This window comes from Cebus imitator, unplaced genomic scaffold (assembly GCF_001604975.1).
Source record: "Cebus imitator isolate Cc_AM_T3 unplaced genomic scaffold, Cebus_imitator-1.0 Scaffold64, whole genome shotgun sequence".
NCBI lineage: Eukaryota > Metazoa > Chordata > Mammalia > Primates > Cebidae > Cebus > Cebus imitator.
This window is the reverse complement of record NW_016107379.1, coordinates 856,614-881,777: the sequence shown is the minus strand read 5'-3', so window position 1 is coordinate 881,777 and position 25,164 is coordinate 856,614. Positions and strand designations below refer to the sequence as shown.

Sequence of the window (25,164 nt, the reverse complement as noted above, 5' to 3'; positions counted from 1 at the left end):
CATTTTGTTATAAACGTTTACTACTTTAGTAAAAAACTTAAAAGGAATGTTTATATAAAAAAAGAAAACTCAAAAAATTTAAGCTGAATGCTATTGAACTTAAGATGAGTTAGAAAGACTCATTTTGTTACACAGGATTCCCTGTAAGCAGATTTTTGATGAAAATTTGCATGGAGTAGATTGTAAGCAGTTTTCATAGGAGTATTTGCATGGAGGAGATTTTCTGGGGTGTGCTCAATGGACCAACACTTGCGGAGGGTAGGGAAACAGGACTAGGCAGAGGCAGAAGCTGATCTATAATGCAGGTGCAATAAATGTCTCAACTAATCCTCTAGGGGACTGTGTTGCTGGGACGGCTGTTGCTATTATTATTATTATTATTACTACTATTACTACTACTACTACTACTTTTCGAGACGGAGTCTCGCTCTGATGCCCAGGCTGGAGTGCGTGGAATGATCTCAGCTCTCAACCTCACCATCATTGCATATAGGTAGCCTCCAGAAGACAGAGCCTAACTTGGGACAAAGCAGCTTATTTTGGCTGAAAGTAATTCTTGGAAGGCATTCAACTGCTTGCAGCAGGGAAGAGTGGCTCTGAACTGAAGGGAACTACAATGGCATGCACTATACCAAGCTCGTCCAATTCGTGGGCGCCAGGCTGCATGCGGCCCAGGACAGCTTTGAATGTAGCCCAACGCAAATTCATAAACTTTCTTAAAATATCGTGAGTTTTTGGCAATTTTTTTAAAGCTCATCTGCTATCGTTAGTGGTAGTGTATTTTACGTGTTATCCAAGACAATTCTTCTTGTTCCACTGTGGCCCAGGGAAGCCAAAAGATTGGACACCCCTGCACTATACTGACATTTTCCAGTTGAGAACTACATGGTTTACGTGAATGGGTCATCCAGGGTCCAGAGTTGGAATCTCTTCTTGAATTCATCAATTTTTTCCCTTAATGCTGAGAAAAGGGGATGCATTCACAATAACATAATTTATAAAATAGTGATATGCATACCAAACTCCAATATATTCATTTTCACTGAGAAATATAACTGACATGAGGACTAAAATATGTTTTGACTGACCAGTACATTCTCTGCTAAATTGGAAACAAAAGTGATACCCAGGAGGTTTCTTGATTTGTTTGGCAACAGGAAAAAAGTCATTTTCAAATTGAGAGTGTACGCATTATATCATTTTCTGTATTTGAGGGATTTATTTTCTTTTACTGCTGAAGAAATACTAATAAATCATTTTTTTCTCAAAAAGTTTTCCAGACTTAATATAGATTTTACATTTTATCTTTGTTACAGTTCACATATTGGTTCTAGATTTGGAAGAATCTCATCCATAATCATTTACAAATTATTGCCAGAGTTATGTTCCTTTTGTGAAATATTTGCACATATTTTATATGAAGTTTTATTCCAAAGAGGGTATCTGTTTCTTAAATCTTATTCTCAAATTTTGATATGCTCTATGAATTTATTGACTTTACAAGTTTCTTTGTAGAAATTGGTTCTCAAATAGTAGTTTTATGAATACATATGTTATAATTTTCTTTTTCTAGATTCAAAATATTTTAATCAATGGACTCATCTTTGGAAAGTAGTAAAACAGTAAAACCTCTCTTGTTTTTAATATTGCAAGTATTGTAAAAATATTTTATTTCAAAAAATATTTATTATAGTTTTCTACACCAACCCTAGTTAAATTTCTATCTGAGAGAGAAACATCATTAAAAATGTGGGGTATGCCTTTCTAGCCCTTTGCTATGCATTCAAATATTACATATGTATATATCATTTAAACATAATTATGATCATAATTAATATATCATTCTGATGCTTGCCTTAATTGATTTTTTATTGTACTTTAAGCTCTGGGGTACATGGGCAGATCTTGCAGGGTTGTTGCATAGGTACACACATGCTTTGGTGGCTTGCTGCCTCCATCCCCCCGTCATTTTTATGTTTGATTTGGAAATCATTTTGGGCTCCACAATATGCTTATAAGAAATTTGTGGATACAGTATGTATTTTATGGATACATTTAATTAATTCATATTTATTATGATTAGTAATATGTTTACTCCCTTATAGTTCCTGTCATTTTATTAACTTTTAAACTAATACTTCATCATTCAGTGATGCTTTATTATAAGCACTAGTACTTCCTATTCTCACCACTGTTTGCTGTGTTCAATGTCATCCTCTGCCTTAAATTTATTTCATATTGATGGTATACAATCTTTTTATTATAGTAAATGTAAGTGATTATAATAGAAAGGGTCTTAGTGACTTTCTGAGACTATACTCCGAAAATTCTCTTTTGTTTCAGACTTGATTGCACACACACACACACACACACACACACACACACAAGCTGAAAAAATATATATATAAAATATATATATCAGCTTTAATTTAAAAATTTATTTTCTTCTATTTCTTTGCTTATTTCTTTCATTGCATTTTTCTCAGTCCTATCATCTAGAATTCCTACTGGACAAACAGTAGCACTTGTAAATTTATCTTTTGTAATTTGGCTTTTCTTTCATATTTTCCATCTCCACATCTTTTTTTCTGCTTCATTTTAGAGAATAGTTTGTTCTTCGAGCTCTGTTTGTTGAGTTTGGGACTTTTCTTTGACTACTGGTTTTCACCAAATGTTTGACAAGTTTTGTGTATTTGTTCTTATCTATACTTGATAAATGCCTTTGATGAATGTAGGAGCTGATTGCATTGGTCAACTTTTTGTGGTGGCTGTGTGTTATCTGTTTTGGGTTTTATATTCCTTTAGGTACTTCCCTGATATCTGAGTCAGAATTTTCAATGCAGACTTTATCTGGGGAGCAAATTTTGTTTCTTAATTCTTTTTTGTTCCCCTTGTTTGTCCTTACGAAGATAAGAGGTTACTTCAGGCTTTACTGTGCTTTTATTTTCTAGTGCTAATATTCACTTGGGAGTTCTTCTCAGCCAATTTTTTTTTTTTTTAATAAAGATTTTTAAACATTTATTTTAAATTAATAGCTGAAAGCAAGTAAAAATAGCTAATTTTGCTAAACACTCCAAGGAAGTATTTTGAATCACATACTCAGAGTACAAATTCCTCAGAGACATTAAAATTATTCCCAAATTAGGGAGTCTTAGAAAAAAAGAATTACATGAACACAAAACCCACTAGGGAGTTGATTTCTTGCATATTTTTCTATGGAATGTGTGCTCTGGCTCAAGTATCCCCCTTTCACTGAAACTATCTAACGGCCTTCAAACCCCACTATAAACATGGAAAACTGCCTTTAAATGGCTTTACTAAAGATATGATGACACTTACGTCCATCGGTGTTTGATACCAGATGCCAGCATCAAGTACATTTTCAGAGCATGAAAACAGGCACGTGCTTTTAACAAGTTTGCGGTGTTACTGAGCAATACGTGTGAATGTCTAATAAACATTTTAAAGGAAAGAACATAATTAGCTCACTTGTTTTGAGGAAGTGATGAAGTGTAATAGAGTTCAACCTGTTCAAAAATCTTGCCAAAATTTTAAGAAGTAGACTTCTACTTAGAGCTTCAAGAAAGAGCAATGATGTACATAAAAAGAAAAATTATTGCACTAAATAAAAACTTTCCAGTACTTTTGGGAATTAGCTAACATATAAGCAATCATAGCAGGTTGGAAGATGTAGAATAATATACATTAACTTTTTAAAACATAATTTATTAGCTAGAAAAGAAAAAAACTCAAATGTTCTTTATTTACCAACAATAAATACAGAAAATTGATGAAACTGATTTCACAATAAGATAAGGGCTTTTCAAATACTCCTTCAAAATATTGTCTTTTTTTTTTCCTTTTCTGGCTAAAAAATTATGTCAAATTTTTTACTGCATCAGGATTTGGCCTTAAATCTATACTTATACATTTGGCAATGATTTGATGGTGTTACTTTCGTTTGTTTCATCATGCCTGTTATAGCTATTCACATATATAATTCCCTCCCCCCAAATTTATGTTTAAATGAACTCTGGTTTTCTAAACTTCTGAATTCTATGTGAATTTAATCAGTCTTCATGTTCTGTCTCATTTGGTACTGATATAGTCATTATATAGCCATTGTTTTTATTCACAAGTCCTGAAGGCTTACTATTTGGACAAGATACCTACTTTCAATAATTATATCAGGATCAACAGAAAAGAATGTCTTTTCTGTAAATACATATGAAGAATTACTCTGCTCCACTGTTTAATATACAACTATTCTTGATATTTACAAAAAATATTTTGAATGATATAATATAGTTTTAAGAGTTAACTTCTAAACTCCAGAAAAATTCCTTTTTCCTTTGTTTGTGAAAATTTTCCTTTAAAAAATTTAGTTGTTGACTGATAGAATGTTACTTCTAAAGTTACTGTGCCAAAGGCCCAAGATAATTTTTCTTATACATTTAATAACATTCTAAACTTTGATAACATAAACTATTTTCTCTGCATAAATACGTGTATTTTCATTAAGTATATAGATTTTTATGTGTACATCAACATTTGTGCATACAGGCAGAAAAAGCATTTTATATGTCTACTAGACATTATGTCTTAATATGTGAAAATAGTTTCAAATTGTTCTTATATTACAAAGTGTTCAATTAAAATATTTTCAAATTTTAAAGCAACACGCATTTTTCTTCTGATTTAATATTTTTTGAAGGTTGATTAATAGAATGCTGTAATGAAAAAATAACACTTCTTGTGAAATTTCAATAATCTCTCACAGAAATGTCCATAGACGTCAATGAATGTGCCTATAAATCCTATTAGTGATGTCATTAGACCCAAATGTAAAATATAACATTCCTCATAATAAGTAGTGTAGAAATCTCAACCGTATTTTAGCCAAGCTTTGGGATAAATTAATATGAAAACTATTTATTTAAATTGATCATCTATTTTCTCTGTAGCCTTTCAATTTTTAATATGAGTGCTCTGTATTTCCTCAGTGGAAATTTTTATTGGTTTGAAGCCAATGTAACTCTATTGATGCTAATTTGACCACATTGGTTGTCTGCACTAGACTGCAAGTTCTACATTAGTCTTTAAAGCTTAAAAGGTTTTCAAGCCCTATGTAGTGCCTTGGAAATAGTAAATGGTTCAGTTCTGACTTACGAAGTAAATAAATAAAAGTAGCTTTTCATAACACAGTTTAGTGTTTCTACCCCTTTTAGAGCCCCCTTCATCTTAAGTGTCATCTCATTTGGGAAATTTTCCTTATTCAATCCCAGGATAAGGGAGGGGACTCTCTTACATGTAGTGTTAGCTGTTGGCATACAAACCTTTATCAAAACACTTGTCATCCTGTAGTTTCATAGTGTCAGTGTGTGCACCCACACCTGTTGTCTCATGGGACGCAGGGACTGTGTCTGCCAGAGAAGCTATGGCACGTAAAAGGTGATCAAAATTCAAGAAGATTGGAAGGCAGCTTGTTCTAGCTATGATTCATTGGTCAACCTATCTTCTTGGGTACAGATCATAGACACATACTACTCACCATTTTTACAAACTTAATTTTTGGAATTTTAGAATATTATGAATACAGCACTCTTTGTATTCATATATTCTAAAATGCACTTCATTTCCCAGTGTTGAAACAACCTGGCTGCTATTGTTATCCTCTTTCACATGGCCATTTTGGTTTTTAGCTTCGTTTTCTTTAAAATCCTTCCTCAAGCTTATGTCTTTATATATTGCATTTTGTGCATTTATTACCACTTCTCATATTCCCATTTTATTCCAGACTTGTTTAATTCTTTGTCTCTCCAAATTTCTCTCTCTGTGTGTTTCATTGTCCTTTTCTATCTGCTCTCTTTTTTTGTCCAATTATGGCTCTGGGCCTTTAGTTTACACCAAGATTAACCTTGCCACGTCCCAAGTGTCAGATGCCTGATCTTCAATCTTTGAAGTTCCTTTACAACTGACTCTCTGGTAATGCAGCTTCTCAGCTCACTGCCCTTTGAATACAAAGGAGACACAACTACCAGGTAGTGGTAGGATACTTTTATGCGTGGCTGCAAATCTGTGAGTCAGTCTGTTGTTGTAAACTAGAGTGAAATTAACCAGGCCATAAAGGAGATTAAACCCATGGCCTTGGCCGTAGTTGTTAAAGCACTAATTATTAACTACTCAGTGAGACAGTCACCTATACGATCCTATATTAAATAGATGGCAAATCAAGATATATTTTTTAGTTATATAAACACTTTCATTACCATAGCTAATCACAATTTATAGAACTAAACCATATTTAAAAGAATATCTACACTATGATGACCACAGAGTAAATATATTAGGTGTATTTCTTTTAGAAATATAGCATATTTTTGCAATGAATATTGGGTACGTGTGCTTCTTGGTATCAATGTAACATATCATTGTAAAGGTGTTGTTATTTTAAATATACAAATTGAATATTACACATAACTTGGTAAAAGGTTAATGTAATTTAAATGAATTACTCATAATGTTCAAGGGTGGTTTGGATAAATCAATTAGCATTTATAATAACCTACACTATTAAAGTTATTGTAAGGGGTATAAACTGTGTAGGGTCAAGTCTTCATTATTACAAAGTTTTTATTCTTGCTGTGGAGACAACGCATATGCAGATACAAAGGCAACAAGACAAGAAGGTAAGAATCACATGAGCGGGGCAGCTGGAATGTTTTGATGAAGGTTCAGAACAGGGATATTGTATCAGGCTGGAGTGATTTAATTAGCGAAGTCTTCACCATACATGTGAGAGCCGAACTGAGTTTTCTAAGGTGCATAGGAAGATGCTCACATGTTTGTTTCCTGAAACTGCTATAACAAATTACCACAAACTGTGTGGTTTAGACCACCAGAAATTTATCATCTCACAGTTCCTGAGGCCAGTAGTCTGAAAAAAATGTGGGCATGGTTGGTTCCTTCTGGAGGATCTATGTGAAAAACTCTTCAACGTTTTTCTCCTAGCTTAGTTGCTGGCAATCTTTGGTGTTCCTTGGTTTACAGATGCATCCCTCCAGTCTCTGCCTCCATCTTCACATTGCCTTCTCTGTATCTCTCCGCATCTTTTCCTATTCTTAGAGCTGAATTGATGTAGGGTTATTGTAAATCCAGGATAAATTAATCTCAAGATTCTTCACTAATTACATATGCAAAGACCCTATTTTCAAATAATGTCACATTCTGAGGTTCAGCATAAACATGACGTGTGTGTGTGTGTGTGTGTGTGTGTCCAGAGGTTGGGGGGCACATTATTCAACCCATTGCAGATGGGTAGGTTAGTGCACACCTAAGCAGAGGACTCTGATTGAATTCCTTCAAGAGTTGGGTAGGGAATGTTAACAAATGTGAATAGTATATTGTTAGACAGCAAGATCAGTCTAAAAAACATAGAAATTCAAAAAATAATTTAAACATAGCTTGCCAGACAATACACTTTTGTAAGAAAAATTCATCCAAAAGATTCCCAGTGCATATCTTCCAATAAATAAGAACAATAAAAATAGCTATTAAATTTTTAGTGTTTACTCATGTTCCAGGCACTGTTATAAGTGTGTATGTATACATACACACTTATAACATATATTAAATATATACATATACATATATGTATATATTTATTTATTTATTTATTTAATATGTTAAATTTCACCAAAACCCAAAAATAAGGGCACTGTCATATTCACTTTCCGGGTAAAGATATTGAGCCTCAGAGTTGTCAAACCACTTATTCACACTGATGTATCTGGTAAGTAATGTGGCTGGACTTCAAATCACCAAAAATTGTTTTGAGGAGGTCATAGGCAATTTCAAACACTATGTTGATGTCACACTTTTAGAAAGGGATACAGCTAGAAGAGAAAGTGGGGAAAGACTTGGAGGTTCAGGACAGGTGGCTAAGGAAACCTGGTCTCTGTCCTGTAGATGATGGGAGTCACTAAAGTTTTTGAGAAATGTTTAACATCATGAGAACAGAGAGTTTGTAAAAATTACGCCAATGGTTAGTGTTCAGAATGTATTGAAGAATGTAGATTTGAGGCTTCTGCAATAAAATGTCTGCAACAAATAGTCAAGGGGTGACAGGAGCCTGCACTAGGGTGGTGGAAATTATGACCCATTTTCAACATGTGCTAGAGGGATTAATCCTGGCTGCATAGATACCTTTCTCTCCCTCTCTCTGCCTTTCATAGAATGCAAAGGGTCTCTCTAAGCAATCAGTAAAAAGTATAAAACATCATCACCAAACACTTGCATGGTTTATTCTATGGACAGTTTTACTTCCTTAAAAGTTTCACCTTTTGTCCCCTAGAATGAAACAATGCAATTCTCCTGTTCCCACTCAAAGGATTTAGCTATAATATACCATCAACAAAATCATGAGTGATCCCTTCCCATATAATTATAGGGTGTGCCATAGTGCAGATGTCTCCATGCAAAGTAGGAGTAGCCTGCAATTAGCCAGAAGAATTCTGCAGAAAATGTGGTTAGAGGCAAAAGGTTTACTCTAAATTTGACAGCTCCAGCTATAAATAGTTTCTTGGCTTTTTTATTTTTTGCCTTTATCAAGGACATCTTTGCTTCATCTGAACACTTTCTGCAAAATAACCTTGCAGCTATGGATGCCATATGTAAAAGGTGTTTTTGCTTTGGATTAGTTTTTCTTTACTTACAATGATCTGAATAATCCATTACAAAATTCTCTCTGCATTTTCCCTGCATCTGGAAGATATGCATATAAATTTATAATGCTTATGTGAGGCATAAGTCAGCGGTTAATCCATCTGATTGTAAATCATGGGACTATGTACCATGACCACATTAAAACTGAACCACAAATAAAAAGGGAGAATGGGCTCTAACCTTTAATTGTGGCTCTCAGAATCAAGACCCTCAAAAGTCCTGAATGTGTCACATATAAGAGATGCTTGAAAAATCACATTATTTAATGTCTAACATGTGCAGGAAATAGAATAGCAGGTTAGTAGTTTTTGAAATGCTTATTTTATGAAAAGATAGAAACGATCACTATATACTCAGTACAAAGGTACTATGACTCACCATCTAACATATACTGAAATCAAAGACCTCCGCGTCACAGAATTCAATAAATTCCCTTTAGATCAGAATTAAGAATGTATTTTAGGGCATTTTGAAACACGTGTTTGAATTAAAATTAAGTTCAACATTTCTTTATGAAATTATTGTGCTGATACGTAAAGAATAATACACAGATCAACATCACAGCATTATGTTTTGTATTTCAGACTAAACTAATTTCTACCATTGTATATGTAGATTTTCTCACAATGATTTTCTAGGGTAGCAGTATGTTATGAAGGCAGATTCTTTCTTCAAATGAAATTCTGATTAGTCGCCAAAATAACTCTGAATAAACATGGTTTTGTCTTAATGGACAACATATTAATCTTAGAAATGAATAGTCAAATTAATTGGTTTAACTTGATATTTCACTATTTCAGTATCAAAATGAAAACTTGAAATGTAGCTGTATGAACTTTTGGATATTTACAAGTACAATTTTTAACCATGTTTAATTTTTTAAGGTTCTGTATCATATTTAATTTAATATTTATTTATTTAAATAAATACTAAATAAAATGCTTAATTTTCCCTTTGTTTTCTTTACTTTTCATTAATAATGTTTACTCACATGATACATTTTTTTCTTGGTTTTCTCTGTTTGTGGCAACTTCATATAGAGTTACTTTAAAAATTTTATAAATAAAACAGTGCAACCAATAATGTCCCCTTAAGTCCTCCCTGCGCTTTAATTATGACACACGTTGAATGGGTTATGATGTTTTTACTTTACACCACACATTATTAACAAACAGAAATACTTTAGCATGTAAATTTTGAAATGTCTGAAAAATGTCATCAGTTGGAGGAATGTAGTAAACCACCTCTCAGATTTTGAGTATGAATACATTTTTTATGTTTGTTCAATGTGAAAGCACTCTTTAAACCAGTTAGAGCAAAACAACAGCATCTTGTGCCATGACCTAGGGTTGAAGGTAGCAGAGGTCTTTATTAAAGATCAGCTTTTAAGGATATATTTTTCTGCCAGAGCATATTTATTAGAAGTTGACACATTTTACATATTTGCATTTGAGTCCTTGAGTTTTCTAAAGTATTAACTAAATGTCTCTGAATAGTTTCTGACCTTTCTCTGGTACCTCTTTGTGATAAAAGAATATAACCTAAAATGTGTTTGGTATGGAATAGTGAAATATCTGTTAATTTCTTCACTGCTGGCAAAAGAGTAGATTAATTTTTATCACAATGCATTCTGACATTGTGATTCACAAAATGGTTGTACATTTACAACATATATCATATGTTTCATTTTAAAAAATTTTTTATTTAAAATATTTGGCTTTATAGGCAAAATTATGTGCCAAAGTATACTATATATTTATCACTCTTATTATACATTTCCTAAATAAGTTTTTACATTTCAACTTCTTTCCTTAATAAACTTGTATATTCAAAGAAAAAAAACATTTCTTTAATATGCATATTTCTGTTGATTTAGGTAGATAATTTGATTTTAAGAGAGGAAGCACTTGGTGTAATTTTATATCTGTAAACCATCAAGCTTCAGCTAACATTCTTGACACTTCATGAATAAGTCTAAAAATCCCTACCCTATGGAATTCAATTTGCATTAATGAGAATGAATTGTCTTTTCATTGTAATTCTTTCTCATTTTCAAAGCATACTTAATATAATCAGGTCTATACTTTTTCAATTATTAACAGAGAAACTAACATCTTTAAATGGTTAAAGATTAACAAGATACATGCTAGAGATGTCCTGGGATTTTCTACTATCTTACAGGATTTAGATTTTCTTAATTTCTTGCCATGTAAGAAAAAGGGGAATGTTGTGAATGAACAGGTACTGTGGCACCTCTGTCTACTTCAATGCCTTTGAGAATGCTGTTACTTTCATCAGCAATGCCTAACACTTCCTTGCTGACCCAGCGAATTCCAGTTCATTTTTCAAGTCCCACCCTAAGTGTTCCACTTTCTGTTGTTTGTGTTGACATTTTGCAATAATGGGAATGAACTGTGTTTTCACTGGAAGTTTAATGACACTGCAAATTGAATTCCATAGGGCAGGGATTTTTGCTGGTTTGTTTGTAATGTACCTCCAGTGATTTATCTCTAGAACAATAACTGGCTCATGGTAGTAGGTGAGTAACTATTTGCTGAATAAATCTCTCATTGCAGATTTCTTAATTATAGAGTGTTTCACATTATATTTTGGTTCTGTATTTGACTGTCAAGCTCTCTAAGTACACCTTCACAACTCCAGATCCTAGTGCAGAGCTTGTCACATAGCAGGTTTTCATTAAATATCTAATGGCTTGATATTTGGTAAGATGAATTTAAAAAGCAAGCAAAGTATCTTTTTCTGAAATTGTAAACAGAGGTAGAATATGAAGAATTATGGATTAATTCCTTTAGTAGGACTCTATGTCAAATGATAATATATAGTCTGCTGATCCGTAAGCATTAAAAATTATCCATTTTAAATCATGAAATTAATCAGCATGAATATTTAACTTATTTTTAAGAATACATAGAAAGAAGTGAGTTCACAATCTCTCTTAGCTGCTATTGAATACATTATTGTTCTGTCATGTAAGACATCCTTCTTATAGCTAATTCATTATTATTTTACATGTTATTAATTACAGTACTATAATCCTGCCATAGTTTATTATGGACTCCTTGAGTGCAGAGACATTATTTCTTTTTCATTGTTTTGTTTTAAGACACTGTCTTTTTATTTCACTTTAATTTTTAAAATATTTTTTTGAGACAAGGTTTTGCTCTCTCAGCCAGGCTGGAGTGCAGTGGCATGATGTCCGCTTACAGCAGCCTCAACTTCCTGGGCTCAAGTGAGCCTCCTGCCTCAGCCTCCTGAGCAGCTGGACTACAGGCATGCACCACCAAACCCAGTTATTTGTTTATTTATTTATTTTTACTTTTTGTAGAGATGAAGGTCTCCCTATGTTGCCCAGGGTAGTCTTGAACTTCTGTGTTCAAGCAATCCTCCTGCCTTGGCCCCCTCAAAGTGCTGGAATTATAAGCATGAGCCACTGCACTGGGCCCAAGATGATTATATTTTTTTGTACTCCAAGAGTTTTAGTGTACCACGATATTCTGAGTAGGTGTTCAATTAATTGCTACTTCATTTTTAAAATATGTTTGCTTGAATTTAAAATTATTTATTTTATGAATGAAAGTGATGTAGTTCCTGCTTTGATAAAGCATTTAAAACAGTAGAAAAAAAAAAGACTTGCTTATTCCACTTTCCTCTGAAGTTCTGTGGTTCTTTTCTTTTAAAATATGTGTGATGACAAAAATTTTACTTTGAAAAGAGAGTTACAAAGAATACAGTGAAAATTTGTAGAAGCGATTTTTATCTCTCATTGTTATTTGTAATAGACTCCATTCTCAAATTTTCTTTTAAATATAAAACCTAAATATTTCTTCCCAGTTTATGCTTGTGCTCTCAAAATAAAAATTTCCATAAAGATAATGAACAGTTTAGCTTCTTTGTGAATCAGTTTTATATTTATAGAATGGAAATGATAATAATGTAATGTCCATGATAACCACAAAGAAAATAGCTATAGAATGTACACAAAAGGAAATCCCAAAGGAAATTATGTGATTCACTCCAAAAAATCAACTACACATAAAAGACAGTGCAAAAAATGAGGAACATAAAAGCTACAAGGCATAGAAAACAAATTAAAAAATGACAAAAGTCTCTCCTTATCAGTAATTACTTTAAATATAAATTGATAAAACTCTCCAGTCAAAAAAAGATTAGCTGAACAGATAAAAACCCATGACATAATTAATGCTATATGTAAAACTCATTTTAGATTCAAAGATAAAAATAGATTAAAAGTGATCAGAGGGAAAGAGACATTTAATTCAAATTATAAGCAAAGAGAGCAGGGTAGCTATACTAATATCACACAAAATAGATTTTAAATGAAGAAAGTTTGTAAGAGATCAAGTTATTATATATTGAAAACAGGATCTCAAAGAAATATTTGTACACCCATATTCATAACAGCATTATTCACAATAGATATAATGTAGAAGTAACTCAAGTGTCCATTGAAGGATGGATGGGTGAGCAAAATGTGGTATAAACATGCAATGAAATATTATTGAACCTTGAAAAGAAGGGAAATTCTAACATATATTACAACATTAATGAACCTTGAGGACATCACAGTACCTGAAATAAGCAAGTCACAAAACAACAAATATACCAGATGATTCCATTTATATAAAGTACTTCGAATAGTGAAATAATAGAGACAAAAAGTAGAATGGTGGTTTTCAGGGGATAAGAGGAACAGGAAATTGTTTTTTAATGGGTATAAAATTTCAATTTTATAAAATTAAATGGGTTATGAAGATGGAGGGTGATGGTTGCACAACATTATGCCTATATTTAATACCACTTGCTATGTTCTGAATGTGTCCCTCCAAATTCACCTTGAAACAATCTCTAATGCAATAGTATTAAGAAATGAAGCCTTTAGGAGGTACTTAGGTCCTGAAAGCACCTCCACCTCCTTCTTGAATGGGATTACAACTTATGTAAATAAGAGGCTTTACACAAAGTCAGCCCTTTTGCTCTTCTTTCTTCCACCATGTGAGGACACAAGAAGGCCCTCACCAGATACTGAATGCCAGTGCTTTGATCTTGGATGTCCCCCAGATGCTTAAGATATAAATTATAGATTCTTTATAGATTACTATTCTTTATAGATTACTAATCTTGGTATTTTGTTATAAAAGCACAAGCAGACTAAGACACCACTAAACTATACTCTGAAAAATAGTTAAGATGGCTAATTTTATGTTATGTGTACCTTACCACAATTAAAAAATTGCAGAAAATATAATATTTTACAGATATTTAGTTAAATGAAATATATCTTATACATTATATAAAAATCTAAATGTAGTATATTCTGCATATTAAATATTAAAATTAAATTTACTAGATTTTATTTTTCTTTTTGAATATGGTTACTAGAAAGTTTAACATTGCATATGTAACTGGTGTCATGTTTCTATTGGAGGGAGCTGGTCTATAAGATACATGTAAACTTCCCCTTGCTCTAACTTTCACTTTCCTGTTCAACTTTTTAGCTGGGCTTTAGATGTGCCTCTGGTCTAGCTTATGATACAGTTTGGTATGTACTCTATGGTCCGGTCTGTGAAGCTTTTTCACACACTCAGATTTTGACGTACCTTAATCTCTTTGATAATAATTATTTCAGTTCTTAATTTCCTTAACAAAATCATAATAATGTTTCAAAATATACTTCAATAGTTTTCTTTGTGAGATCTCTCTGATTTATCCAGGCAGCATTGCCACTTTATTGATGATGTTTCTATATCTGTATATGTTAGTAATTTCCCTTATCACACTGTATTGTAATTAATGGTATTTATTGTAATTGTTGTGTAATTATTGGTACACATCTAATTCCTATAAGAGGCTTTGAATTCTCCCATAAGCCTAGATCCACTTGTTTGTGGAATAAAAACCATAAATGCAATTTGTAGTCAAACAAATTTGGTTTGAATTATCTTCCCATCACTGATGAAATACATGAATTTGAAGAATTTATTTAGACTCTAATATACAGTTGATGAAAAAGGTTGAGCTGAATCCCTAATTATTCTATTGCATCCTATTTAACCTGGCTTTTGAAAGTACATCCTTTATATCAGCTTCTTTGACTTTTAACTTTTTGTCAATAAAGTACAGATGTTTCCAGGTTCTAATTTAAAGTTAATGAGAGATTTCACTATAAAGGACTTATTAAAATTTATACAAGTTAATAATGCAAATGTCACAATATAGAATGCAATTTCTTATGTATTGTATTATTGATGGTGCAGTTTTTTAAAATTTATGAAATTTACCAAAATTAAATGATCACTACTAGTTTATACTTCAGGAAAATCAAGAGGAACACAAATACTCTTTTTCAAATTATACTTATTGAAGGAGACAGAAAGCAATGAAAAGAAGGCATGGTGAGACCTATTTCAAATGTTGATAATTTTTCCAGAATCTCTTCTATATGATGTAGGTTTCAAATATCAAAGACTTTTTGGTGGCAGAAAGAATGGAGTATATTTGTGAGCTTCTAAGTTGGTGGGGGGAATGTCTAAAGTACTCATAGATGACAACTTATGAACTGACATCATAGCAGCTAATAATGAAAGCGTGTTAAAGGCATGTACTAGATAACCCATAATTCTATGGTTCTTTTAACATGAAATATGATAGAACAAGAATATGAAGTGAAAAGCAATAAGATAATCATATACCATAACTCAAAGCACTCACCCACTTCTAAAACCATGTATTTTGAGTAAAGCCAGGCCTCAAAATGGATAAGCCTAAGTATTCTGAAACCTCTGTCCCATTGCATTCAAAATATATTTAAAATTAGTTGTTTACTCTCTCTATCTGTCCTTGCAATCCCTACAAATAGTCTTTCTTTTGTAAAATAAGCCAGGTTTTTGAGATATGAACGTTTTCAAATATTTTAATTAAAATTATGAGCAAAACAATTAAATTTAGACAATTTTAAACTAATTCATTTTGAAGGTTTATATCATGTTTTGAAGTACAGTGTTTTGTTCTTTACGCTAATTAGTGACTTCCTGCTTCAACAGGAAATGGCTTTATAGAGATAAAACAACATGTTTCTCTGACATCAAAAAGTGCTTGCAAAAACATTGTTGAGCTGAGTTAGTTGAAAATGAATCAAAAACATAAGGATTGCATTTCTACTGAACTTTACAGGAGCTTGAATGTGAAAAAGCAGAGTGCGTTAGGCAAAATGGGTTTTAAATTTTACTTAACCCTTCCTTGTGAAAGCTAAAGTTGCCTCTTTTTGCATGAAGGTTTGCCTATTTCAAGGTGATCAACAGTTTATTTTGCTTTTATTTATCCTCTTTCCCAGTTAATGCCCTTAACTATATAGAATTTGAGAAGAATCTGCAAACAATCCAAAGATAATAAGTGGAACATGATTGACTCACCTATCATGATTTCTTCTACTAACCAACAGTCAAAAGAAGCAGAATATTCTGATTTAATAATTCATAAAACTGATTTGATCAAATACTTTAAGATACAGCCTTTATTTTCTCTTATATCTTGAATTTTAGAAATAGTTTATCAACGATCTTAACAATTTTCCTAGTAATGACTGACAATGCATTTTTCCCTATATTTGAAGTTGTTCTTTCTAGGGCGTTTTACTAAAATGTTTAGAGTAAGATGATAGCAAAGGATACCCATTTTATTGATAAAAATTAACACATTATTATATTTGTGTCACTCATAGATTCCATTTCATAACGCTTGCTCTGGGATATAAATAAACCCTTGCAAATAGAAAGTTATCTAAACCATAGTGTGATGGTTAATACTGAGTGTCAACTTGATTGAAGGAGGCAAAGTATTGATCCTGGATGTGTATGTGAGGGTGTTGCCAAAGGAGATTAACATTTGAGTCAGGGACTGTGCAAGGCAGACCCACCCTTAATCTGGGTGGGCACAACCTAATCAGCTGTCAGCACAGCCAGGATATAAGGCAGGCAGAAAAAACGTGAAAAGGCTAGACTGGCCTACATCTTTCTTATGTGCTAGATGCATCCTACCCTCAAATATCAGACTCCAAGTTCCTCAGTTTTGGGACGCAGACTGGCTCTCCTTGCTCCTCAGTTCTCAGTTTGCAGACGGCCTATTGTGGGACCTACCTTATGATCATGTGAGTTAATACTTAATACACTCATATATATATATGATCTATATGATATATACATATATATGATATATAGGATATAGGGTGTGTGTGTGTGTGTATCCTATTAGTTCTGTCCCTCTAGAGAACCCTGACTAATACAGATTTTGGTACCAGGATTGGTTCTAGAGAAACAGAATATTAAGGATGGAGAGTTCTTTTATTGATTTGGGGGTTTCTGGAATTGGCTGCTTAATATGATTAGACCCCAAAATGCTAAGAACTCTACTTGTAATTGTATGGAGAACACTGATGATCCTTGGTGTGAGCTGTTTAGAGAGTTATGCAAAATAAATGCATTTGACATTCCTGAATCACTGCTCATTGGAAGAAGGGAGTTTAGTGACTCTATACATAACACCTTTGATTATATGTGAAGAATCAAGGAATCAAATGAAGCTGGTTGGTTGCTCCTAAGTTAAGTGGACCAAGTGATGAAAGAAAATGATTAACTCAGGGATTCTAACTCCTGGCTTCAGAAGCAGATACTGAGCCTCAAATCTGATAAGATTGCCCTGAGTGAGAATCGTATTTCCTGTAGAGAAAGACCTGAAATTGTAGAAAAACAGACACAAGCTCTAATCATGCAAGTGGCTGCTCTGTCATGAAAGGCGCGTACATGCCTTGCCAGGTATCTATGGTTAAAGTAAGGACATTGATTGGAAAAGAATGGGATCCTGTAACTTGAAATGGGAACAAGTGGGAGGACACTGATGAATCTGGGGCACTGAGTTTGTAAACTCTGGTTACTTTTTTTTTTTTGCCAGAAGAAACAGCTTCCCTATCCCCAGTAGTGGCAACATCCCCTCCCTGATTCATGCTGCCATCAGCCTTTCCACTTATTCTGAGGAGATAAAGCCTGTGCTGCCTGAGGCTGAACAGAGATGGCCTTCCATGAGGCAGTTGCCAGGAGAGATAATGTTGATTCTCAGGAACCATCACAAAAAACCCTGTTTGCTTCTAGATCTGTAACTAAAGTCCTGGTAGGCCCCAGAGGCCCCAGGAGGAGGTGTGTTACACTCAATAAAAACTGCTGGAGTTTTCTAATTTTTATAAGCATAAATCTGGAGAACAGGCATGGGAAAGGATATTAAGGGTGTGGGACAATGGCAGAAGGACCATAAAGTTGGATCAGGTTGAGTTTATTAATTTGGGCCCACTAAGCAGGGACTCTGCAGTTAATGTTGCAGATCAAGGAATTTAAAAAGGTTCTAATACTTTATTTGCTTGGTTAGCTGAAATCTGGATTAAAAGAATGCCCCCACTGTGAGAGAAATTTGGTTTAATATAGAGAAAGGGATCCAGAGGCTTAAGGAGATTGGGATGGTGGAGTGGATTAGTCACTTTAGACCTACTCATCCAGCTGGGAGGGTCTAGAAGATATACTCTTGATCAATGCCTTATGAAATAGACTTGTGAGGGCAGCAACTGCATCTTTGAAGAGCCCTGTAATTGTCTTTTTTGTATGTCAGACCTAACAGTAGGAACCACAGTCACTCAACTACATAATTTAAATACAGTGAGAATAATCGGATCTCAAGGTGGCAGGGGCCAAGTGGTGGCACTCAACCATCAAAGGCAAGGTAGCATAGCTACTGCAATGGACAGCAGAGGTAAAGCAGCAATTGGAATAGTCAGACTTGTGTAGAGCTCTGTCATTGGCTAATTGATCATGATGTTCCTAAAAGTGAAATTGATAGGAAGCCTACTGAATTCCTATATAATTTATAAAAGCAGAAAAGTTCTAGGACAAATAAACAAAAGACTAATTTGAATTATAAAAACAAAGAATCATGGCCCCTCAACTTCCAGACTTAAGGCAGTTTACAGATACAGGACCCCTTGAATGAAGGGTAAGCAAGGGCCCCTTTGAGGAAGGACCAAACTACACTAGCAACAATTTATGCTATTAATCTTTCTCCCATCCTTCCCCAAGGAGACCTCCAGCCTTTTACCAGTGTAACTGCGCATTGGGGAAAGGGAAATGCTCAGACATTTTGAGGACTACTGGACTTACTCTGAGCTGGTGTTGATCCCACAGGATCAAAATGTCATTGTAGTTCTCTAGTTAAAACAGGGATTTATGGAGGTCAGCTAATTAGTGGAGTTTTAGCTCAGGTCAAATTTAAAGTAGGTCCAGTGGGTCCCTGGACTTATCCTGTGGTCATTTCCTCGAGTGCCAGAATGTATAACTGGCATAGATATACTTAGCAGATGACAGAATGCCCACACTAGTTCCTTAACTGGTAGGGTGAGTGCTATTGTGTTGGGAAAGGCCAAATGGAAGCCACTAGAGCTGCCTCTACATAGAATACTTGTAAATGAAAAACAATGTCACATCCCTGGAGGGACTGCAGAGATTATTGCCATCATCAAGGGTGTGAAAGATGCAGGAGTGTTGATTTCCACCACATCCCTGTTCAGTCTCCCATTTGGCCTGCGCAGAAGACAGATAGATCTTTGGGAATGACAGTGGATTATCATAAGCTTAACCAAATGGAGAATCCAATTGCAGCTGCTGAACCAGATGTGGTTTCATTGCCTTTACGTCCATTCCTGTCCATAAGGCCCACCAGAAGCAATTTGCTCTCAGTTGACAAGGCCAGCAATATGCCTTTACTTTCCTACCTCAGTGGTATATCAATCTTCCTGCTTCCTGCCATAATCTCATTCAGAGATACCGTGATCACTTTTCACTTTTGAAAGATATCATACTGATCCATTACACTGATAGAATTATGCTGATTGGATCCAGTGAGCAAGAAGTAACAAACACACTGCACTTATTCGCCAGATGTTTGCATGCCAGAGGATGGGAAATAAACCCAACTAAAATTCAGAGATCTTCTATCTCAGTAAAATTTCTAGGGGTCCAGTGGTGTGGGGCCTGTTGAAAGTTGAGATATTCCTTCTAAAGTGAAGAATAAATTGCTACATTTGGCCCCACCTACAAGCAAGAAAGAGGCACAACACCTAGTGGGCCTATTTGGATTTTGGAGACAACACATTCCTCATTTGGGTGTGTTACTCTGTCCCATTTATCAAGTGACTTCAAAGGCTGCCAGTTTTGAGTGAGTCCAGAGCAGGAGAAGGCTCTGCAATAGGTCCAGGCTACTGTGCAAGCTGCTCTGCCATTTGGGTTATATGACCCAGCGGATCCAATGGTGCTTGAGCAGAGGCTTCTAGAATTTTGGAGCAAGGCTCTGTCATCTTCTGCAGATAACTACGCTCCTTTTGAGAGACAGCTCTTGATCTGTTATTGGGCTTTGGTGTAAATTGAGCATTTGACCATGGGTCATCAAGTCATCATGAGACCTCTACAGCCTATCATGAAACTGGGCACTTTCTGGCTTATCTAGCTATAAAGTGGGCTGTGCACAGCAGCATTCCATCATCAAATAGAAGTAGTATACATGATCAAGCTTGAGAAGTCCTGAAGGCACAAGTAAGTTACATGAGTAAGTGGCTCAAATGTTCATGGCCTCCACTCCTGCCATCCTGCCTTCTCTCCCTCAGCTTGAACCAGTGGCGTCAAGAGGAGTTTCCTATGATCAGTATTTGACAGAGGAAGAGAAGACAAGGGCCTGGTTCACAGATGGTGCTGCATGTTATGTGGACAGCTGTGGCACTACTGCCTCGTTCTAGGATATCCCTGAAGGGCAGCAGAGAAGGAAAACTTCCCAGTGGGCAGAACTTCCAGCAGTGCACGTGCTTTTGCACTTTGCATGGAAGGAGAAACGACCAGTTGTGCAATTATATACTGACTTATAAGCTGTAGCCAATGTTTTGACTGGATGGTCAGGGACTTGGAAGAAGCATGATTGGAAAATTGGTGACAAAGAAATTTGGGGAAGAGATATGTAGATCGACCTCTCTGAGTGGTCAAAAACTGTGGAGATATTTGTATCCCATGTGAGTGCTCACCAACAGGTGGCCTCAGCAGAGGAGGATTTTAATAACCAAGTGGATAGGATACCCCCTTCTGTGGACACCATCCAGCATCTTTCCCCAGCCACCCCTGTCATCACCCAATGGGCCCATGAACAAAGTGGCTCTGGTGGTAGGGATGGATGTTATGCATGGACTCAGCAACATGGACTTCCACTCACCAAGGCTGACCTGACTACAGCCACTGGTGAGTGCTCAATTTGTCAGCAGCAGATACCAACACTGAGCTCTCAATATGGCACTACTCCTTGTGGTGATCAGCCAACTACCTGGTGGCAGATTAATTTTATTGGACCTCTTCCATCATGGAAAGGACAGAGGTTTGTCCTCACTAGAATAGACACTTGCTCCAGATATGGGTTTGCCTATCTTGCACATACTTCTGCCAAGACTACCATCCGTGGACTTACAAAATGCTTTATCCACCATAATGGCATTCCATACAGCATTGCCTCTGACCAAGGCACTCACTTTACAGCTAAGCAAGTGTGGTAATGGGCTCATGGTCATGGAATTCACTGGTCTTACCATGCTCCCCATCATCCTGAAGTAGCTGGATTGACAGAACAGTGGAATGGCCTTTTGAAGTCACAATTACAATGCCAACTAGGTGACAGTGCTTTGCAGGGGTGGGGCAAAGTTTGCCAGAAGATCAGTGTATGCTCTGAATGAGACCCAATATATTGACTGTTCACAGATGGTTCTGTATGATGTGGGACTGTTCCTCCCATATTAAGGATTCAAAGGTTCAAGAATCAAGGAGTGGAGGTGGGAGTGGCAACATGTGCCATCACCCCTAATGATTCACTATTTTGCTTCCTTTTCCCACAACATTACATTCTGCTGTGTAGAGGTCTTAGTTCCAGAGAAAGGAACACTGCCACCAGGAGACAAAACAATGATTCCATTAAACTGGAACTTAAGACTGCCACCTGAACAGTTTGGGCTTCTCCTACTTTTAAGTCAACAGGCTAAGAAGGGAGTTACAGCGCTGGCTGGGGTGACTTATCCAGACTATCAAGATGTAACCAGTTTACTACTCCACAATGGAGGTAAGGAAGAGTATGCATAGAATACAGGAGATCCATTAGGGTGTCTCTTAGTATTGCTATGTCCTGTGATTAATGTCAGTGGGAAACTACAATACCCAATCCAGGCAGGATCATAAATGTCCCAGACCGATCAGGAATGAAGGTTTGAATCATTCCACCAGGAAAAATAACACAACCTTCTGAGGTGCTTGCTGAAGGCAAAGGTAATATAGAACTTGTAGTAGAAGAAGGTAGTAATCAATACCAGCTATGACTATGTGACCAGTTGCAGAAATGTGAACTGTAATTGTCATGAGTATTTCCTCCTTCTTTTGTTAAAAACATGTTTGTGAATGTATACACTTTTACTAAAAAAACAATTTTCATTTTATTTCCTTTTTCCTTTATCCTGTGACATAAGATATATTGACTTCATATCAGCATTTAAGTATTGTTATGTAATAACATTTGGGCAGGGGACTGGTGTATTTCTGGTCGTATGAAGGATAGTTGTACTATGCTAGGTGTAATTATGACCTTATTATTGTCTTCATTTGAAGATTATGTATGATCGCAGGAGATGTGTATGGGGCAAGTTGACAAAGGGTGGGCTTGTGATGGTTAATACTGAGTACCAGCTTGATTAGATTGAAAGATGCAAAATATTGATCCTGGGTGTGTCTGTGAGGGTGTTACCAAAAGAGACTAACATTTTAGTCAGTGGGCTGAGAAAGGCAGACCCACCCTTAATCTTGGTGGGCCCCATCTAATTAGCTGCCAGTGCAGCCAGGATATTAAAGCAGGCAAAAAAAAACATGAAAAGACTAGACTGGCCTAGCCTCCCAGCCTACATCTTTCTCCTGTGTCAGATGCTTCCTGCCCTTGAACATCAGACTCCCAAGTTCTTCAGTTTTGAGGCTTGGACTGGCTCTCTTTGCTCCTCAGCTTGCAGATGGCCTATTGTGGGACCTTGTGACCATGTGAGTTAATACTTAATAAGCTTAATAGGATATATAAGTTTATTAAGTTAAAACTTAATAGGATATATATATATATATATACACACACACATATATATATATTTAATTAGTTCTGTCCCTCTAGAGAACTAATATATATAATTTCAAAATTTATTTAGCATGTGAAAATATGAAAATGAGTTTTTGAAGCTCAAAATTCATTGTTTCCATTGTTACACAAGAAATAGATGTCTTTCAATTACATAGTCAGAATATAAACAAATTGGATATTATTAGATTTCTACATTTACATAAACATTACGGAAAGACCAAGCTAAGAATCTTCCTTTGTTGTACAGATAGCCAAGTTTTTTTTATATTTAAGAGGTGTATGTGAATATATGTTGATTCTGCAAAATTTAAATTTGCCTACACAAACTGGGTTGTGAAAGGGATAAATGCAAGAAATCTATCTAAACTAATATTTCTCAGCACAGACTTAATTGATGCAGGAATATAAAGAAAATAAATTCCAGGTATGATTTACTTAACAACTTTGATTATTTGCCTTATTAATACTATCTCAAAACCACAACCACTATAAAAATAACATTTAAATGAAGCAGCTTAAAATATACAATTACTGTAACGACAGCTTCAAATATCAACACAATGATTTCATCCAGTGTTTTGAGCTCTAAGGTATTTCTTCCTTCTCCAAAGATTGTTTAATATTTTTGCACTATCTCTGGGAGGGATGTTTTTGTACTCATTTGTCTAATCTATCACTTACAGTTTAGGAGTTTAATTCAAAAGTGTAAGGAATCCCACTGCAACTCAGAGAGTTCAGACTACTTATGAGACCACATCAACCCAGACATAATTTACTTCGAAAGTCTGCCTTATCCCTGCAAATACTCCGCTAAACTGATAATGTTAAGTAGGGATTGTAGCTTTTCTGTAATATTATTAAAGGCCCACCTCAGTGATACCAAGGAGCTAAATTTTTAATTATATTTTATTTTAGTTAAATTTTTATTTCAATATTTACACACAGTGATTATTATATATAGAAATGTATCTGATAACAAATTCAAGCTACATAAAAAAATCATATGTGATAACATTATATAAATTTTCATATAAATTTTATTATAACATTGAATTATTTATTTCAACTGGTTTTGTATGTATTTCATTTAGTAGTCATTTGCTGAAGTTGTTTATATTTTTGATAACCCTGCTCCTCAGTGACATTCTCCATGCTTCTGAGAACACATGTAAACAGCTAAGATTTTATTCATTTCAAACATATATATATCTGTCAGTATATCACTCTGTGAGGGAATATGGTCTCAACTTCCCTTTTCAATGAGATTCTACATTTTATATTGATCGTTTCTACAGGTAAAAATACAGCTTGACTCTCTGAAATCTTCACTCATTGGTCTTTATTCCTAAACCTGTGTTCTTTCTAAGTCAGTTTGCACATATTTAGGTGTTTGCAAAGGCATGTTTGAGCAGGATGAATTTTACTCCCTTTGCACCAATGACATGCTCCCTCTTAGATCTGAGGGTTAGATCTTCAATATGCATGGAATATTTACTTTTATTTTACCAAAATAATTAATTTCTTGAAGTGCACTATATCTTAGAAATTGCTATAATTGCTAATATTGAGGGCCTCCTATGTATAAGAATGGTACTAAATATGTTATATGTATTATCTCATTTAATCTTCACCACTACTCTTACGAATAGGCACCATTATCTTCCATGATACCTCTTGATTGAGAATCAAGGAGGTTAAATATTTGCCCAAGTTTACCCAGCTAAGAAATAAAAGAGCTAGAATGAATTTAAAGACCACAGATTCATATATTTTTCCTGAAATTCCCATTCATAATAAGGAAATTATTTTTTTTTCAGGGAACAAAAGGAGACTTGTTAAGTAATATTTTCTTTCTCTAGAATAATAATAAAATCTGCAATCAGAGCATTCACCCTAATACTATGTTCAGGTTTCTTTGAAGCTGGTTAAGATCTAGTCATTGAAAACTTAGAAGGTTATTTTGCTTTGTTTTGCTTTTTGGTGGGGATGTTAGGGAAAGAAAATGTATGATTGGTGCTCGCTTCGACAGCACATATACTAAAATTGGAACGATACAGAGAAGATTAGCATGGCCCCTGAGCAAGGATGACACGCAAATTCGTGAAGCGTTCCATATTTTTCCTCCTGAAACTGATAAGCAAGTTCAGCAAAGTCTCAGGATACAAAATCAAT

The 25,164-nt window shown here is 34.8% G+C and overlaps 1 protein-coding gene and 1 non-coding gene across 4 annotated transcripts in view; one reads left to right on the top strand and one right to left on the bottom strand.

Annotated features, from left to right (window-relative positions):
- Positions 1-25,164, bottom strand: part of CFAP299 (cilia and flagella associated protein 299) — a 664,079-nt gene that overhangs the window by 165,979 nt on the left and 472,936 nt on the right. The gene's annotated exons all lie outside the window — the stretch shown is intronic.
- Positions 25,006-25,112, top strand: LOC119471571. Its single transcript, XR_005200640.1, has one exon. It is a non-coding gene; the product is annotated as a U6 spliceosomal RNA (small nuclear RNA).